The following is a 21804-nucleotide window of genomic DNA, read 5'->3' as shown; positions in this document are numbered from 1 at the left end:
AATGTGTTTCAGTTAACTCTCTAGGTATCTTAGAAGCACTCAAAACTGAACCCTATAGCCGTAAAAAAAAATAAAGAAAGAAAGAAAGAAAGAAAGAAAGAAAGAAAGAAAGAAAGAAAGAAAGAAAGAAGATGGCTCCTAGCGTTTATAGCCAATGTACACAGTTCTAGGACCATGTGGATGGGGGAAATTATTTATTAGAGAAAACCTGGAGATCATAGAGTTAGTTATTCGGTTTAGCTTCTAGGTGCATTATTAATAGGGTAAAAGTTTAATTGTTGAATTGACTTTAGTCAGATATCTTATTTAGGATATTTATTGTTTTTAGTTTAATTGGATTTGAGAAATCCGATGAGACAAATTCCTGCTTTGATGAAACACTAGAACTTAAATATAAGAATTGAATTATAAAATGAATCATAACATATAAAAACAATAGAAAATATTTATTCAAATTTTATACAATTGTAGGGATCTTGAAACCAATTAAAGCCATTATTCTTAAAACTGGAATAATTTATTCTTAAAAACATATGTTAAAAGTGTTGTCATATATGAGACTGTGTCTTCTAGGCTCAATGAGGGTGCAGCTGGTTAACTGCTTTAGATAATATAAAAACAAAATGAAAGCTAACAACAACAACAACAAAAGGCAGTGAAATGAGGATCTTTTAGCCTGCTTTAGAAAACAAAAACCAGTCATCACTTGTGGCATTCAGAGTTTGGAAGGTCTGTGTGAGCCCCGACTCCTACCTCTGTCTTTCAAAAAAAAAAAAAAATTCTGAAAATGAACACAATATTTGTAAATGAGTTAAAATATTTCAGAAATAAGATGTGAATAGAGGGATGATATAAACATGCTTCTTCAAATTATACCACCCCAAATTCCAGCTGAGAACTGTTAAAGGTGATTATAATAGAAAATTGCCTGGGAAAGAACAGTATGCTAAGCTGTTTAGCTCCATGTTTTAATTGTAATTTAAATTGCATTTAAAATTTTGAAGTTAGGAACCAGGAAGACATAGATTCAAAATTTATTCTACAATACCTGTGTGAGTTTGCAAGAGTAAATGTTACATGAAACCACAGCTTTCTCAATGCTACAGTAGAAATAATTATAGAACATGCATTTTAGGGTTATTGGATAAATTAAATCACAATGTATATAAAATATCTAGCACAGTACTGATATATAAAGACATTAAAAATCATAAGCTATTGTTATTAATAGTCTCTAAGGTGAATTAATTCTATGTCTAGATTAGGGTAAAATGTGGAGCTGTATTATATTGCTTTCTAATGTTGAGTTTCCAGACAAATAAAAATAGATGTTTTTCACATTTTGTTTATATAACTAATGTTTGTACCTGAATACATCCCTTAGCATTTCAATCTTAAAAGTCAACTATATTGGGACACTTGGGTGGCTCAGTGGTTGAGTGTCTGCCTTCGGCTGAGGTCATAATCCTGGGGTCCTGGGGTTGAGTCACACATCAGGCTCCCCAAGGGGAGCCTGCTTCTTCCTCTGCCTATGTCTCTACCTCTCTCTCTCTGTGTCTCTCATGAATAAATAAATAAAATATTTTTTAAACAGTCAACTATATTTCTCAAACTGTAACAATTTAAATCTCCTAAAATCATTATGAACACTGAACCTATCATCTAATAGATTAGCCATTCCAATCTAATAGCCAATGTTTTAGCTGATAAAAACATTTAACAAGACAGAGCTAATGAAGGAAATTCTGTGACTTGTCACCAAAGAGCTTGCCTCAGTTGGCATGACTCCATGAATCTCTCCTTTTCGCAAAGATTTTTAAAAACATGTTATGGATTCAGATAATTGCATTGTTATCCAGTATTTCTATACCTTTAACATAAATATAGAAAATTAGATACTTTGCCTTATATATGCTGACATCATTGTTCACATTCTATTCGTCAGGTAACCCCTTGAAACAGGAACGAAGTTACTTCTGCATGGCTTGTTCTCAATGAACCTCTATTATAAGTCATTGTAACTCTTCATTCTATAACTCCTGTAATCAACTTTCCTTGCCCCACCTTTGGAGTATAGAACAAGATTTGCACATTTCTATGTCAGAGACATATTTTTAAATTCCCATTATATTTCAGTTTTTATTAATGATTGGCTCATGGTCACAGTCACGAGTTCAGCACCTTTGCATATAATGACCATATATTCTCTACTTTGTTCATTTACCATATCTATATATTTATATATCTCTATGTAGCTGATACATAGGTAGATGGATATCCATAGAGAGGTATGTAGATATATAGATAGCTGAACCATGTCCCTAAAATGTATATTGTTGAAGTCCTAACAGTCCCAGTTAAAATGAGACCTTTAAGGTAAGAACCTAATTCAATCTGACTGATGTCCTCTTAATAGGAGGTCATTAGGACACACAGAGAGACAACCAAGGATGTGCTCCACAGAGGAAAAACAATGTGAGGACACAGCAAGAAGATGGCCATCTGCAAACCAAGAAGGGAAGCTTCAGGAGAAACCAGTCTAGCCAATACTTTGATCTTGGACTTGTAACCTCCAGAACTGTGAGAAAATAAAATTATGTTGCTTAAGCCACCCAGTCTGAGCTATTTTGTTATGGCTGCCCTAGGAAACTAATATTATGTGTGTATGTGTGTGTGTGTGTGTGTGTGCACGTGCACACACTTGTGTATTTACATATATTTAACTGCATTCTGTTCCCTATGCTGTTCTACTGGTTAAGGATATAAAGAAAAGAAACATTATTTCTTAAATTCTTGTGTACCTAAAACTAATATAGTGTTATATATCAATTATATCTCAAAAAAGGATAATATAAAAAAATTGAGGGAGATCCATATTAATAAAATAAAGATTACCAAAAAGGAATGTATAATAATATAGGACTACACATGCTTTTAGGCAACTGCCTGGGAACTACACCTCTATATGGAGAAGTTTCATGGAGATGGAGATGCACAGGCAAAATTTTGAAAGAAAAACTGGATTTAACAAAATGAAAGGTCTTGTTCTTGGTAAGAAGATGGCCTCAACTCTCTGGCTTGCCATACAAGTGTGAGGGAGTATGGCAGATTTTAAGACTTGCAGTAGCACAGTGCTGCTGGCACAGGTGTGTGTGTAAGGAGAGGAGGCGGTCATCCCTCCTCAGTGATCTTGAAAAGTGAATTCTAACTACCTTTTCTTTTACCTGGGGCTTCATTTCCTTGATGCCACTTTTTATCATTTTGGTATGTTGATTATTTTCTTTTCTGAAAGAAACAAGTTAGTTTAATTAAGCTTATTCATCTCTGTTGCCAATTAACTTTATAGGACCTTTCCCATACAGTGTGATTCTAACACTTTTTGGTCCACACCTTTCATTTGAAAAGCGTAAATACGGCAATGCTTTTTTGAGTTTCAGCCTTTTTTCTGACCATCCATTCATGCTGAGGTTCTTCTCTCAGCTTTTAACTTATTTTAATCTGCTTTAAGTTAATGATTAATGCCTACACCAGCTGTTATATGCTATCAGTACACAGAGAAGCATAAAAACACTTGCCAACACTTAGTCGTAACTCTGGGGGTTATTTACTCACCTTTCTTCCCCTCCCCTATATTTGTTTGTTTTTTGGATCAGTTCTTCTTTATTAGGTTTTAGTTTAGTGTTATTTTTCTAGCCAGTCAATTGTTCTTAAACTTTGGTGTGTATCAAAATCACCGTGAAGTTATTAAAAATGCACATCCTCTCCAAATGTTTTAATTCAAAATCTTTGGAGGAGTGGTACGTAAAATGAGAAATCTTGCCCTAGTTATTAACTGATATGCAGAGCATTTTTATAAGTACTTGACAGTAAGTATACTTGCATCCTTTAATATGAATAATTTTTTTTTCTCTGTGTTCGTGAGTCCACCCCTCATGATCACAGAATGACAAAATGTTTTTTCCCTGTGTTCTTTCTTGAGTCTACTTCTCATGATAACAGAATGGCAGGGTTCTATTTGTAGACTGATGCCTGAAGAATATTTACTAGAAAGCTCTTAGATTCTTGCCTTTGTACACCATGTATATACAAACAGTAACTCTTTATGTATATACCCCATGTACTACAATTTATGCTTTGAAGCCAAGACAAGCCAAGATGGCAAACATTGAAAGAGAAAATTAATTTCCTGTATTAGACTTAGTTTTAAGTCTACTGAGAAAGTTAAAAGTCCTGTATTAGTTAAGGTTTTCCCTAGAAATAAACCAATAGGATATGTAAATAGGAAATGAGACTTTTAATGAGGAATCGGCTCACACGATATGGAGGCCAGCAAGTCCAAATTTGTAGAACCAACATCCCAATCGAGGTCTGAAGATTGGCAGGCTGCTGTAGAGCTAAGAAGAGCTGACATCCTAGATTCAAGGCTATCAGACAGAAGAATTCTTACTTATTAGTTGAAGCGTCAGCCTTTTGCTTTATTCAGTCCTCCAACTGAGTCCTCACCCTCTTGAGGAGGGCAATCTTTTTTACTCAGTCAACTGATTTAAATGTTAATCTAATCCAAAAATAGCAGCACAGAAACACGAGAAAAGCATTTGACCAAGTATCTGGGCACTCTGTGGGTTAGTCAAGTTGACACATAAAATTATCCATCACAGGTCCCATGAGTATAATATTAAACTTGATCTGGGATGCATCGCTTTATGAGGTATGAAGTGTGATCTCATTTAACTTTTTTCATATATAGATCCCAACACCTTTACTCCATATAGATAACTTATTTTTTCAGCATTATTAATTAAATTCCCCATCCCTTTCCCACTTCATTCCCCTCCCCCATAAAAATACTGTAATATTTTAAATCTCTGTATATGGTGATCTGTTTTGAGGTACTCTGTTCTGTTCCATTAATCTCATTTTTCCATTCCTGTATCACTTCTACCTAATAATAATTCTGATATCTAGTATAGGTCTTCTCATACTTTTCATTTAGGAATTTCTTAGCTAACTGTGGCTTTTTGATGTCTCATGTTTTAGTATCAGCATGCTAATTTTCATGAACAAAAATCCTATTTGTATTCATTGAATCCATATATCAATAGAAAATAATTGACTACTTTATGGCATTGAATTTTCCTATCCTTGACCAAAGTCAACTTGTCCACTTATGTAAGTTTTATTTAATTTCTTTCGATACTTTCTTATATTTTCTACATAAAGATATCTTTTTTAAAATATTCATCTATTGATTTGAAAGAGAACATGAGTTGGGAGTGGAACAAAGGGAGAGAATCTCAAGCAGACTCCCCACTGAGTAGAGTGGAATCCTATGACCCATGAGAGCATGACAGAGCCAAAATCACAAGTAGGATGCTTAACCTACTGAGCCAAACAGGCATCCCAAAATATTGCATATGATTTGTCAGACTTACTTCTAGGCATGTCATCATTTTGTTTTCATTGGAAATATATTCTTAAATTCTAATTATTTTTGCATAATATATGAAGATGCAATTAATGTTTACATATCAGTTTTATATCCAAAAACTTGCACAACATTCTTTAAGATTCTACTAATCAGTTGTTTCTCTGGGGGCTGGGGGGTTATGTAAGTAAATATGCCAATAGTGAAAAATTTAGTTCTTCCTTTCTAATTCTTATAAATTACATACAACGCAATAGACTTTGTCTTTTAATCAGAGTCAGGTCTCCTTACATCTATCATTATTACTGACATGCATAACTGCTTTTTTGTCTTTCCCTTCCAAGAGGCATTAATTCCATACACCTCTTGTAGGTGTTGTAGGAACTGTTCCTTTCATGCCTTTTTGGATTCCATACACTGTCTTGTAGTGTTGTAGGAACTGGTTCCTTTCATGCCTTTTTGGGATGACTACCTAGTTCCAGAAGTCTTACATTTAGATTATTGTCTTGAAGGATAAGAGTTTTGACTCTTTTATTTGATGTGATTTATCCTATGTTCCTTCTCCAACTGATTGTGCAATGCCATTTCTTTTTCTTAAATATTTTAGATAATTGTTTTCATTTCTATTAGCAGAATTGCTTCCCAGTTTTGTCCTATTACCTAGATAACTTCAGATAACTAGATAACTTCTTGGCTTCTCCTCCAAACTGCACTTTTCTAACTTGAGTCTTTCTAGTTCTTAATTACTTGCTTTTGGATTTGGATGACTATGGATACAACAGCTCTTGGTTCAAATATATGTTATAAAAGTTTAACACCGCCAAGAAGATAGCCTACATCTCTGCCATAGTATTTTCCTCCGTGAGTGGAGGGTCTTTTTTGTTTTTCTGAGCTCTATACACTGGAACAGAGTATTTTTGGGAGGATAGCATATTTCTCCCAGCTTTTCTCTCTTATAAGGAGGAGAAATTATGTTAATTAAACATATTCTCTGATGGGTTCAATATGGCTGACTTTTTTTTACTCTAACCCAGTTGACCCAGCCTCAGCACATCTATTTTTTTAATTAATTTTTATTTATTTATGATAGTCACACAGAGAGAGAGAGAGAGAGAGAGGCAGAGACATAGGCAGAGGGAGAAGCAGGCTCCGTGCACCAGGAGCCCGAGGTGGGATTTGATCCTGGGTCTCCAGGATTGCACCCTGGGCCAAAGGCAGGCGCCAAACCGCTGCGCCACCCAGGGATCCCCTCAGCACATCTAGAATCAGATTCAACATGATATTTGTTAGAAAGTATTATACCAATGATAATAACAGAACAGTAGCCATTTCTGTTTCACCAGAGTCTGCTCTTCCGTCTTACGAGAAGTTCTATTTAGTGCACAACATCATCTCTTCCTTTACCAGGAACATCCTTAGCTATCTCTCCTATGCTCTTAGTTCCTGCATCCCTGGAGACATGAGTCTCTGTGGCACTATGGTTCAATTGGTAGATTGATCATATCTATGCTGAAACTGCATTCAGTTTGTACAAGGAGCAATCTAATTGCTTATCCAGACTCTAGGGAGACCTCTTTACACCAATTTCGTGGAATATGAGTTATAAAGAACTTCAACCTAGGTACTTGAATTATATACACTTCCATTCCCACTTTTCAGATTTCACCTGAAGTTTCCAGTTCCAACCCCACTCTATCTTGCTGTTTGTCTTGATTTCTAAAAACACATAATGTTAACTAACCCTCTTATTCTCACAAGTTTCATATACTAACAGGGACAATTTGGCAAAATATTCCATTTCTGTCAGCAAGTTGAGCTTCTTTAGCTGAATTTGAATGTTAAGATCCAAGTAATCACTAAATCCAGTATAATTTCATTAATAATATCTTCCCATATTCTTCTTAGCAAAAAGCACCAAAAGACTTGAGTTCTTTTTTTCTTGAGTTCTTTTCTACCTTCCCATGTGTCAAAATTTTTATATGCTTCTCACCTTATCTTCACACTATAAAATACCCTTTCAGAAACTGGCAAACCTAGCCCATAGACACTGAAGCATTTGTGGCTTTTGAAAATATGTGCAACTCCTTTTACTCATATAATTTCTAAACCCTTCACTTGTTTTTCTTTCTTGGAGTCTTATTCCTATAAAACTTCATAGACATATTCCTGCTGTAATTCATAAATTCCCCCTCCTGTCTTAGGCACTGCACATTCTGAGTATATTCAGAAAGGACTTATATAAAGTAGAGTATATTCCACTTTAGTAAGAGGCTTTAGTCCTATCTCTAGCAGTGTTTGTCACAAATGAAATAAAGCAGGACCTATGGACTGTTCCAAACATGGACAATTCACTGTCATTTTTCCCCCATAAAGTATTCCAACTCTTACCTAACCCACAATTTCCAGTGTTGTCCCTTTTCCACTACTTCAGTAGGGAACTTCAGTAGGGAACAATATCATATACATCTGAATGACCAGCTGGAACATACAATTTCAAATGCTGAGGTTTTCAAAGGTCATAAAACCCCCTTCTGAATTATTTCTAAAACTTCTTTCTCATTCTAAGGAGGAGTTCCCAGAGCCATTATAAACAGGCCATAGGGGGAAAAAATAAGCCGTAGGTCAATGGACAGTGTCAGTTTTCCTGCTAAGTGAGTCAACTCTTGGGCAGTCAGACTGGGAAGGGTTCCTGGCTAATGTGTAGCACCTTGATTTAAACCAAGCTACAGGGATCCCTGGGTGGTGCAGCGGTTTGGTGCCTGTGTCTGGCCCAGGGCGCAATCCTGGAGATCCGGGATTGAGTCCCACGTCGGGCTCCCGGTGCATGGGGCCTGCTTCTCCCTCTGCCTGTGTCTCTGCCTCTCTCTCTCTGTGTGTGTGTGTGACTATAATAAATAAATTCTTAAAAAAAAAATTTAAACCAAGCTACAAAATTCAGATGATCCTGAACAATACTTAAAAATAAATCCAAAATTAACTGAGTCTCTCCATTCCTGGAAATCTAAATCCTCGATTTTCAACTATTTTTTTCTGAATTCTAGCTTCTTCTAAGTTCTTCTGGATTCCATTGAGTTAGTTCATTTAATATATACAATGTCACTGACCCATAAATGTTGGTGCTGATTAAACTCTACTCATCTGCATGGTTCTCAGCAACTTTCCTTGATTCTATGAAACACAAATGAATACCTTTAAGCAATAGGTTCATTAAAACTTTGAGTAAATGGATCTTTCCACAGTCTAATAGATAAATCAATTAAAATCCAAGACACTTTTAATGTACAAAAAGGAAAGGAAAAAAGAGCCCAAGGCTTTCTCCACAATCTGAATGTTAGTCTTCTACTATGTCGTCCACTCTTCTCATTTCATTGATTCACAAGGAATATTTCAGTTTTGTCTACTCCTTTTCACATAGTCTTTTGTAGGGCTTGTCTGTCCATAGACATTTAAATAGTTGACTTCACTAATCTTTGGACCACCTATTCAAAATTCTAAAAGTCCACCCTGTTGCTCAGATGATTACAGAGGGAAGAAATAGGTATTTTATGAACATAAAGTGCACAGGTTTGCAGGTAGTTTTGATCTTAAAAAAAATAATTGCTTTCATTTTGCCTCCGGATAATTTCCAACAATATAACATTATATTTATATGTTGGACTTGGAATTACTTTGTCTGCTTGTCTTTCACCTTCACTGGCTCCTTTCTTTCTTATTTGGCTTAAAGGGAGGTTCTTTTGTCTTCTTTTCTTCTTTCTCCCATTCCTTTCTTCCGTGTCTACAATCCCTGACTTTATCATTTCTTCTCTCTTTTCCTTTCCCTTTTCCTTTCGGCTTTCTTTCCTATCTCTCTCTGCTCTTCATTAAGTCTACAAAAAAAAAAGAGAAAAAATTACTTACTTCTGGCAGGTTAATTACTGATATCTTTCTGAAGAGAAAATATTCATCACCTAAATTCCTAAGTTGACATTTCGGTTAGTAGTCCTACAAATTATACTATTATCTTCATGTTTCTCACAGATTATAAATTAGATTGGTTCTTTCCTTGGATGTGATTTGACTGTAAAACCTCATACATTCCAGCAGGGGTTGGAGATGATGGTGGGAATAGCTTTTTGCCAAAGTGTCATCCCCTTGTGAATTCCAGGAGAAAGCTGCTACACGAAGATTCTTCTACTACTTGAGTGATCTGCTAGGTCAGATTCCCCCATCAAATTTGTCAGTGTGAGTAGGTCTTTACTACTGTTATCAGCTTCAATTCCAGCCCTCTCATCACCATTTAACATTTCTCTGGCATGATTTAAATGGATTTTGACGGTATTCCAATATCAGAGAGCATATTGTGCCAGTATAAAACATGTTCAGTAGCTACAATCACAAAACATCTAAATTTATCCAATTTCATTTCTTGGAAGCTTTCTTCCCCTCACCCCACCTGCCAAACTAAGTCATTTTTTCCTGCCTAGTGGTACAAACAGGCCCCAAAGTATCCAATCTGGAAAAGGTTGAGATTGATTTAATGCTTTCAACTTACTTTTCATTATCCTTGTAATTCTGCATCTTCAAACAGTCGAGGTAATATTTCACTAGAATTTGTATGTTGGTTGTATCACAAAAGATTTTTTAAATATTAGGGCTCATGTATCCCAACCATTTGCCCATCATCCAATTTAACAGATGAAGAAATGCAACATAGAGGAAATAAGAAATTTCCCCCAAAACCATACTTCTTGAGAGTGGCCAAAGGTTATAGTCTCTGGTTATAGTCATAGGTTTCAGGCTCTATTAGTCAACATTAATGTACATTTTGGGGCAGTGCAGATGTTGTTCTATGTACTTTGGAATAGGAATATTGACTATGTATTAGACAATATTCATGCTTGTTGATTACTTATCAACTCAAAAAAGAATCTTTTATAAATATTCTTGATATTATAAAATCTCTTTGCTACTAACTGTAGAAAATTACTACATATTGCAGTCAGGTATTAGATACACACCATTTTTTGTAATACTCTTTTTTTAAGATTTTATTTATTTATTCATGAGATACACACACAGAGAGAGAGGCAGAGACACAGGAGGAGGGAGAAGCAGGTTCCATGCACGGAGCCCGACGTGGGACTTGATCCCAGGACTCCAAGATCATGCCCTGGTCAAAGGCGGCGCTTAACCACTGAGCCACCCAGGCTGCCCTCCATTTCTTGTAATATTCTAATATTAAGTTGAATCTTATGAAATTAGTGAATGATTTTCTTGCCTAAAATTGATGTTAATACTGTTTAATGCCTTGATGACATAGTAAACAGCATTTGGGACAAAAGTAATGTCAAAATCTGTCTCTTTATTTCCTAACTATTAAAGTGGAGATGGCTGGGAGTGGGTAGAGGAAAATAATGAATTTTGATCAACTGGAAAGGGAAAAATAATCCAAAGGAAAATATTTCCTTTGTAAATCTTTCAAAAGGGCATTGCAACCAACAGATAATAGTCAAGAATTAAAAGCTAAATATGGTAAATACTTGACAATGTCTCTTTAATGACTTCAGATCAATTTATCTTAGTGTGTGTATCCTGGTGTATTCACTCCTCCATCATGTATTGTAGCTTGACTGACTCTCAATTCTTGATGCCTCATGTGGGAACTGGCTCCATTATCTTTAGTTTCCAGGACTGTAAAATATCTAATAAACTTAGCAACCAGCATGCCAAGTACATGCAATGTAGCCAGCTGGTGAAGTTTTCTTGCGCATTAAAGTGAAACTTTGCTTTCATTTTGAAAGGAGGCTTTGGAATCCTTTCTTTCATATGTAATGTCTCAGTGTTTTGAAGCCATTAATGTAAAACTCTTCATTTCTACCATGGCTTTTCTGTCTGCTGCCACAAAGAGGGAAGAGAAGTCAATATAAAGACAAGACAGAAGTCAATATGAAGACAATTCTTAACACTACCAACCATAAAAAAGCATGAAATTTTTCATAAGATATGATCATTTCAAGTTCATAAATATTGAGGAATTAACTACACATTTAGGACACAAATACCAGAGGATATGAAGGGTCTTTCAGATGCAGAATCAAACGCAGATTATGTTCTCAGATCCACCTCGGTACCTCCAGGGCTCCATTTTTGGTACAGATACATAAATGGTCAAAGTCATTATTTCTGGATGTGCGGTTTACATCACTGATGATTAACACATTGTTTTCTTTATTTACCAATTGGTATCCTGATCTATTTCAAAAAGGTTTTGAGAGGATGCTAATTAACTTGGTGCTTGGGCAGGAGACTAAAGCAGGAATAAAACAATTTAACAGGGCTGTGACAATCCGAATTCATAAAATTGAAATGCACTAAGAGATATTTAAAATCTGGGACCATATGAATTAAATATAGAATATTCAGAATCATATCTTTGTGAGAGAGAAAATGAGGAATAGATTCACAGACAAGAAAGGTGCATAGTCTGACTTCTCCCTTCAATTTTTGGAAATAATAATGAATAAGGGACTTTAAAAAAAGTCCTAAAGTTAGTTTCTGACTGTCAAGGTTGGAATGTATATTCCCTGATTTCCAGTTCAGTATTCTTCTCCAATAGAGTCATAAAATGATCAAGGTAAAATTCCTCCTGACTCCCTGAAAGCACAGGAGGAACAAGTCTTATTCTTCTTCATAGAAAAAGATAAAGGTTGTGGAGAACTGGATTTTTGCAAATGGTAAATTAAAACACTTTCTTGGTGTCCTAGAATTTCCCCTATTGAAGGTGCCCAAGGGAATATAACTGCAGAAATTTCAGTAAGTGACAGTATGTAAATAATATTCCTGATGCTGTGACATATGAGGGCAAATACACCTTTCTGTAGTGTGTTTGACAGTTTGAGGAGAGAAATAGCAAAGAAAGTAATAGTTCTCTGCAGCAGCTGGAGGTTGCTTGGACACCAAACACCTTGCCCACTGGTAAAGTAATAAAAGGATATCAGTTTTTTTTTTCTAAATATGTTATTTATTTGTTTGAGAGAAAGCAAGAGAGAGCATGGAGGGGAGCAAAGAGAGAGGGAGAAGCAGACTACCCCTGAGCTGGGAGCCAGAGAGAAACCATGAAAGAGCATGGAGCTCAATCCTAGGACCCTGGGATAGCAACCTGAGCCCAAGGCAGACATTTAGCTGATAAGGCACCTGGGTGCCCCAAACAGATACAACTTTTTAGAGAAGTAAATGTTTAGGATATCTGTGTTCATATCATGACTGTGGGACATCACAGGTGTGGTTTTTACTGGGTGAAATGACTAAAACTATTTTCTTTAAAATTAAAAATAGGGATCCCTGGGTGGCGCAGCGGTTTGGCGCCTGCCTTTGGCCCAGGGCGCGATCCTGGAGATCCGGGATCGAATCCCACGTCAGGCTCCCGGTGCATGGAGCCTGCTTCTCCCTCTGCCTGTGTCTCTGCCTCTCTCTCTCTCTCACTGTGTTCCTATCATAAATAAATAAAAATTTAAAAAATAAAATAAAATAAAATTAAATTAAAAATAAATGAAAACAGATCATTGCAGTTCTAGAAACAATATTTAGTTTGGAAAGAAAGAGATTAATGGCAAGGAGTAATCCAGATGTGCAACTCTCAAGAAAGAAAGAAAAATGAGGAGGCGAAACTTATAATTATTTTTGAAAAGAAAGAAAAGACTAGCCTGAAATTTAGAAAATCAGACATATGTACTATGTGGAAGTGACACTGAGAAATAAGGTGAATTAAAACCATCCAAATTAAAACCCCTAAAGTAAGAAAAGATAGATTGAAAAAAGGTGGGAAATTGTTTATTATTTGTTTGTGGACCCATGCTGACTAAAGGGATTTGAAATGTAACTGAGATGATTTGAGAACTGATTTTCAAAAGACATTTAAATAATTTTAAGGTCCATGGAGTGTGTGATCTAGATCTAGTAACAATGAAACCCTAATTCAACAGGTTCAGAACTCCTTTTTTTTTTTTTTTTTTTTTTTTTAAGGTCCAGAACTCCTAAATGACTTGCCTGATTGTCTTTTTATATAATTATGCCACAGAGAACTAACAGTATCTGGTAGTTTCAGTAACTACACATGCATGCAGTCCCAGTTGGTATTTGTCTCCCAAAGGATAAAGGTATCTAGGGCTTAAATCCTTTCCCAAGAAGTAAATTAGTAGCTTTTCTTAATGTACATCTTAAAATATGCAACAGAATTGATAGAACAAAAGTGGTAAAATTAGCTTTTTGAAAATTCACTTTTTTCACATATGTTAATTTTGGCTTGTTTTTTGACCTTTATGAAATATAAAAAGAAGGGTTTTATATTAAGAAATATTTTTTCAAGTATATTTTAGCAGTCAGTATTAGATGTTTGCCAACAGGAACTTTGCTTTTCCTCCTCAGTCCTAAAGCTTTGGGGAAAGATTTTTTTTCATTTTAAGGTTTATATATAAATCAATGGAAATAGGTAGGAAAAGGCACGTACTATTTAGAGATTCCAAGAAAGGACCTACTTTCCAAACCTTTTTATATATCTTGCTTTTACATCTTTAAACAGACTGCACAAGCCCTAAAGAAACATTAGCCACATATTAGTCCTGCTGTCAATGATCTTTGGATGAAGTACTCCATCCAAGGAATACAGTCATTTCCTCACAAGAAATTAGAAATTGCAATTTGTATGTTTCATGTGGATACACGTGTACCAGTTTGTGCTTTTTCGTACCAGCATTTCTCAAGGAATGGATTAGGCAATACTCTAGTCTCTCTAGCTCTGAAATCACATGATTCTGAGATTAACTTCAATTTCCCCTGACTGTGTAACAATTTTACAATATGGCCATAACGCTTGTTGAAATTCTTACTGTCACATATGTGGCATAGGAAAAGCACAAAGATTTTGACCATTAAGGAGAGAATGAAGCAGATGACATTTATAGCAATACAGGAAGGTACCTGTAATATCAGAATAAGTTATAGAATCTATTTAGTTGGATATCGTTCTTCCAATTTCTGCCCTTGCGTAATTTTTTTTTCTTATTTTGTTAGGATTATTCTAGATTTTTAGGTATTATGACTTAGAGCCCTTTCCAACAGAAACCTTATAATCATGAGCTAGATGTCTTTTTGCAATTATCCTAGATGATTTTTTTCCATCTCTTTACCGTTGCTATGCACCACAATTGTTGGTTTGCTTTTTCCCATTTTTTTGTCAATATGGTGACAGAATTGCTGTGCAATTTTGTAGAGCTTTATGATTCTAGCCACATATTTTGGAAAAGAAAGCTCTTCACAATGGGTGGTAGCATTTCTAGCAATTTTATTTATGTTTATATTCCTTTTTAATAATGTTTTTGGCCAATCTTGAGAGAAAAACATCCTTTTAAACGTATGTTTCATTGACAGGCATTATAGGAATATTTTCAGGGGTTTTAGCAAGAATGTGTTCAGAGTACTTTTCACCTAGTAGCATTTGGATAATTTTTATATCCAAAACAGCTTATAAAATTCCAATTAATTCATTGATACTGGCCATATTATGTTCGACAGCCAAGTTCAGTCTTGCTACCTAAATATTAGTATCTAGAATTTATAATTAAACCATAAGGCTTGCTTGCATTGTTAGATTTTTTTTTTGATAATATAGAAAGTAGATTATAGAAGATCTCTGATAGCTAATCATGCTCATGAGCAACTCTGAGCTGCTCTTAGACTAGCATACTCCTTATTCTGGATAAGTTATTTGAAGGGAAAAAAAGCTGGAAGTGGCAATAGAAGAGGCATCCAGTGGATCAAGAAAACCACTAAGAAACACAATGTAAAGAGTTTTGAAAAATGCTAAAATTCATTCTGATAATCTCAAAGAGTTTGTGATATGACATGTATTCCCAAATAAAAATATAGTCTCACCGCCTTTAACAGAAAATTACATGATATTCATATTCACTGGAATATATTTTGAAAAACACAGTTTTAGATAATTCCTTGTTGGGATAGAAATCCCCTCTTGGGGCATCTCGTGGAGCAGTCTCTTGATTTTGGCTCAGGTCGGGATCTCAGTGTCCTAAGATCGAGCCTCCTATCAGGCTCCATGCTCAGTGTAGAGTCTGCTTAAGAGTCTTTCTCCCTCTCCCTCTACTCACCCCCACTGCCCATGCCCTATGCACGTACTCTTCTCTCTCTCTCTCAAATAAATAAGTAAATGAAATCCACTCTCGCTTAGAAGTTTTGTTTATAGTATTTTTTCTAACACAGTAAGAGTACTTCTTCTACATCTGCAGCTGTATATAAGCAAAACTGTGAATATACTGATTCCTTCCTTGGACTGCCTTTTAATTTCTGCCCATTTTGTACTTGCCACTCCAGGCCTCTTTGTAAAGAGGCTAAGTCTGTGACATCACCTGGTATTCTGGGCTAATTCTTGCCACAGTCCTTTGCCTCCATCTAAATCTGTTGAATAGTGTCAATATTTTTTGCTTCAGAGCATAATTCCATGCTAAAGACTCTCATAGACTCTGAAGAACTTTGTGGAAACTTACTGAGCTCTTTCTCTTCTATATCATTGATGGCCATCAGAAGACAAGGCATCTCAGGGTTGTGGGATTGAGACCTGTGGGGATCCACACTTAGCATGAAGTCTGCTTGAGATTCTTTCCCCCGCCCTCCTCCTCCCCTTTTGCCCCCTCTCCCCACTCACACTCTAAATAAATAAATAAATAAATAAATAAATAAGTAAATAAATAAATAAATAAATAAATAAAATATTTTTAGAGAATTACTTTTGAGGGGAAGAAGTTAAGCTAGATCTTCTTGGGAATTGCTTACCACATAGGATTATAGTTTACCTATAGAATGCACAAAAACTAAGGAAAATTAGTAAAGAAGTGTTACAGAAAAAAGTATTTGGAGAGTATTTGATGCTTTAAAGAAGTATTATAATATTTCTAATGAAGAAAATCACAATGCCATTGAAATTTTCGCTACTTATTTTATTGTTTGCTACTTTTTCATTTAAAATTACCAAAGTGTATTTGCTTTATTGGGCAGCTGTAACTAAATATCACAAGCTGGCCCGCTTAAAACTATTCTCTTACAGTTCTGAGGACTAGAAATCTGAAGTCATAATCTTGGCAGGACTCTGTCACCTCTGAGGTTATAGGGAAGAATCTGCTCCACTCCTCTCTCTCCTAGCTTCTGGTGACTTCTGACAATACTTTGTGTCCCATGGCTTTAGCTTCATCAATACAATTTCTGCCTTCACCGTATATGGCCTCCTGTCTCTTCACTATTCAACCTACTATAAGTAGGGCATGTTTTAATTAAAGACAAAAAAATAAAAGTACCAGTGAAATAGAGTTAATAGAAGGTTGATAGAAATATTTTGGGTCAATATAATGATGTTTTTTAAATAATCATTTCATCTATCCATAGTTTTGCCTCTGATCCCAATAAGAGAATATTCTTTTTAAATAAAATTTTACATATAACATTTCTATTTAACCTTCCATTCTGTCTCTAGAATTAAAGCTATAAGACAGTAAGGATTTTTTTCCCCTTTTTCAAAACCAAAAAATCCAGAAAGTATTTACTCATTATGATTAAATAAGTATTAGTTAAATTAATAACCAAAAATACCAAATTATGTTGCATAACATCTATTCCTATTTTATTCTTTTTGCTCTTACATTTCTTTTTTTAAAGATTTTTAAAATGTATTTTATTTGAGAAAGGGAGAGATGGGAGTGAGCACAGGAGGAGAGTGAGAGGGAGAAGCAGACTCCCCATTGAACCTGATATGAGACTCGATCCCAGGACCCTGAAATCATGACCTGAGCTGAAGGCAGATCCTTAAGCAATGGAGCCATCCAGGTGTCCCACTCTCTTGTTTCTTTAATGTACCCTTTGTTTTATATTCTGTCACATGAGACATGCTTTATTTGCTTTACCTTATGTTTTATTTTGGGAAGTAACTTTAAGCCTTCCTTTAAAAAGTTGAACTAAATTTTTCAAATAATCAAAGTCCAGAATTAAATAATGAAATTGTACTTTCCACTATGAAAGGAAGAATTAATGTTCCTGTTTTCTCCAAAATCTCAGGCTTTCTTAATTTATGCTAGGAAAATAATTTAAATTGCTGCTATGATTATATTAGTATAATTATATTTAAGTTTCTGAATTTAATTTTATAGCTAGAATTGTAGCAGTTATTTGGATTTATATCTGACTAGTTAATTAGTATTAGCACTCACTAACATTTCCTATTCTGAAATACAGAATTCCTGCTCTCTTAAATCCTTTATTTTTATTGATCACCTGATGGGCTAGACTGTATTCTCTAACAATCTATTTAGAAAAAGTAACATAGGAATTTACCATATTTGGGCAGCCCTGGTGGCGCAGTGGTTTAGCCCCGCCTGCAGCTCAGGTGTGATCCTGGAGTCCCTGGATCGAGTCCCATGTTGGGCTCCCTGCATGGAGCCTGCTTCTCTCTCTGCCTGTGTCTCCGTGCCTTTCTCTCTCTCTCTCTATGAATAAATAAATAAAATATTTTTTTTAAAAAAATGAATTTACCATATTTGTAAACACCTTTATACAAATTTTACATAATTCCATGCATGACCAGTTGGCTGGGTATAGAATTTTATGTTCAAAGTCTGTCCTAGAGCCTTGTCAAATGATTTTATATGAAATTCAGTCCTGGGACACCTGGGTGGCTCAGCGATTGAGTGTCTGCCTTTGGCTCAAGACGTGATCTCGGAGTGTGGGATTGAGTCCTACCTCAGGCTCCTGCATGGAGCCTGCTTCTCCCTCTGCCTGTGGTCTGCCTCTCTCTGTATCTCTCAGGAATAAATAAATAAAATCTTTAAAAAAAAGAAAATAAATTCACTCTTATGTATAAAGTCTAATAGAAGCCTTTTTTTTTTTTCCTTTAAGTAGCTCTTTTCCTGCTTTGAATATTTAGGTGTTTTCTTTGTTTATCAAATTGAAAAGTTACAGCTAGCATATGTGTAATTTTATGTCTTTTAATGGTTTTTTATCTTTTTCAGAAATATATTTGGATTTTTATAAAAAATCTTTATTCAATAAATATTTCAGTCTGATTTTTAAATTATCTTTTTAATATAATAATTCTTATATAATTTCCTATTAGTTATAATGTAATTATTTATTACCAATATTTCTTTCTACAGAATCCTTTTAATATGTGTAGCTTTGATTTTTGTTAATATCCTAAGATAGTTTCTCTCTTTATTTAAAACTCAGTTTTCATTTCTAAAAAAATCCTTTCCTAATTGTTCTTGGCAACAATAATTAAATAATAAAAAAACAATAATTAAATAATATCACCACCATAATGGCAAAGCAATATTGTTTTGTTTTGTTTTCTCACTATTAAATTTATATGGAAAGAACCAAGTTTTTTAATCACTGTTCTCTACTCACATTGGTAGGCATCTCTGCCTAGCAACATGTCATCTCATCTTATTCCCTCTCTCCTTTGGTTGTACAGATTATATCTCTTAAGATCATTTTTATCCTATCATGCTAACTCCTGAAGCAGATATTGGTTTTTTTCTTTTCACTAAAATCAGTTTTTAAAATATACATTTCCTGTGTATCATCCTAGTAAAAGTAACTTCTCTAGAATTGCATTTGGTTTTCACGTATTATCCATGTGTGAGTGTGAGTGTGTGTGTGTTTGTGTTTGTTTCTGAGAATTAATGCTAGAACAAAATGAGACTGGTCTAGATCCCAATTGATAGAGTGTTGGAAATACTATTAATAAACAGAAGGAAAGAAATGTCCTTTTAACCATAAAGGAAGAAAAAAAAGAAAGGAAGAGGAAAGGGAGGAAGGGAGGGAAGAAAGAAGGAAAGGTTGACATTCTCAATATATCATGCAGTCTGCTACGATGTCTTTAAAAACTAAAACTGTTTTCCCCCCCACTGGAGGAAGCTCCAGATGGCAGTAGACTCAGTATGAATATTTTCACAATATAGATTCTTGCACCTCTCCTTATCATTAGCTTTATCTCTTGGTTCTAAATTATAATCAGAGAAAACTAAACTTGGGATGAAGTCAGTCGTGTTATCTTACTCTTCATCTTGTTCCCTATAACCCTGAAAATCAGTGTTTAGAGAAACTGTATAATCTAACTTTTGCTCTCCACTGTTTGCAGCTTGAAATTTCAAAGTGATGACTTTTCCCAGGGTACAGTACTTACCCTTTGCCTGCCTCTCTTAGGTTGAGTGATTGTATTAGATCAGCAGCAAAGAAATATATGGTCAACCTACCACTCTCTAGACAGCATTTTCCAGACCAAGTAACTCTACCTTTTTGTGCAGATGGAAACACAATTTAAGAAAACAAAAACAAAAAACTTCAAATGGAGCATAGACTCTTAAAGAAAAAGCATCTCACTGTGTATTAAGCTTCAAGTAACTAGGAAGCTTAAGTTTTAGAGATTCTGACATCAATGTTTTCTCCATATATTTTTAGCTACTGGAGGAAAGAAGTAACAGGGAATCTATGTTAAAAAATAATGAATAAGAAAAAAAAAATGAATAAGGACATTTCTTTCAAATCATTGAATACAAAAGTCTAAATTAACAGTTATCTTTAAGGAATCCATACTCTTTTATAAAAACATTCCAACTGTAAGAAAATAGATAAATTTGGGGAGGGAATTACAAGCTACAGATAATCTAAATTTATATATTTAAAAAAAACTCCTGAAGATTACAGAATGGATTAGAAAAGTACTTATGTTTAACTGCATGCTTTTTATTTTCTTTCCTTGTCTAGGAAATATATTTGATTTAAAAATACTGAATTAAGAATATAATCTCAAAACATATTGCATATATTTATTCACATACTTTCCAGAGCTGATACTGTTGAGCAATAAGAGAAAAGCTAAATATTTCTCTCTTCTCCTCAATGCTAGAACTTCACTTCACTGGCAATCACCTTTAAAGGAAGAAAAAGAAGAAGATTAATAACTTTAAGAACTTTGCTACAGTAGAGCTCCATTTCCTCCTTTGCACCATGACAATCACACATTAGGTCTGTATATCTGGTAACCAACATAGTGCTATTATAATTGCTTACACCATCTGAAGTCTTTTTAAAAAACGCTAAGACGAAATGACAAAATTCATTTTTAAAATCTTTTGTGTTAGCCTATAGTTGCCATTTACCATAGTCTTCATTTTTTTTCAAAGGATCATAATGATTCTCCAGTGTCATTTCCTTGCACCTAGAGGACTTTCTCCAGTCCTTGCTTAACAACAAATATCCCCAGTCTTTACTTTCTTGGAATGCCTTTATTTTGCCTTATATTGAAAGAACAGATTTGCTGGATACAGGCTTCTTGACTAGCAGTTTTTTATTTTTTATTTCATTTTCTCTTTTTGTACTTTTACTCTGTCATTCTATTGCCTTCTAGACTCTATTTAATTCTGATGGTAAATAAGCTATTTCATTAATTTCATTGATGCTCTCCTGTATAAAATGAGTTGTTTTTGTCTTGCTGCTTTCAAGATTTTCTTGTTGTATTTGGATTTTAAGAAACAGGTGATAGCGTACCTGGTATGACTGCTTTTGTTCTTGTCCTATTGAAATGCTCTTATCAAATTTTGACATGCCTCCGGTGGTTTGTACTATTTCTTTAAGTTTAATTCAGGGCTTCCTAAGACCTAAATGAATAAAAACATGACCGTGGCAAGACTAATTTGGTAGGTTTGTTTTAAACAGCATAAACAGAAGTTTATGCATTGGAACATAAGGGTATTATAAAGATCACTGAGAGAAAACAGGAAATGGGAATTATAGGGTAAAGAAAAATGAAATATGCGGGATCCCTGGGTGGCACAGCGGTTTGGTGCCTGCCTTTGGCCCAGGGCGCGATTCTGGAGACCAGGGATCGAATCCCACATCAGGCTCCCGGTGCATGGAGCCTGCTTCTCCCTTTGCCTATGTCTCTGCCTCTCTCTCTCTCTCTCTGTGTGACTATCATAATTAAATTTAAAAAAAAATGAAAAATGAAATATGGAAATTATACTCAATAAACCACTAGTAATAATAAGTGTACATGTTTTGAAAAGCAATGACATCTTTCCAAGAAAGAATATTGTCAAAAGTATATGGCTGTATTAGATTCTGATTGTGCCATGGTGAATGACTTTTAGAGAGAGTCGGAAATGACTACAAAATGATATAAAGAAAGAATTTAGGAATCAATGTTAAATATAATACTGCCTTAAGAAGAATAAATAGTATTGTCTGCCAAAGACGAGCAGTGATGTTGAAACACATAAACATACAAAGTGTTCAGAAGAAGAATGGAATTAATGAAAGAAAGATGAAACTAGGTAAGA

The sequence above is a fragment of the Vulpes lagopus genome, chromosome 6 (assembly GCF_018345385.1).
Source record: "Vulpes lagopus strain Blue_001 chromosome 6, ASM1834538v1, whole genome shotgun sequence".
Lineage (NCBI taxonomy): Eukaryota > Metazoa > Chordata > Mammalia > Carnivora > Canidae > Vulpes > Vulpes lagopus.
Note: the sequence above shows the minus strand (reverse complement) of the source record.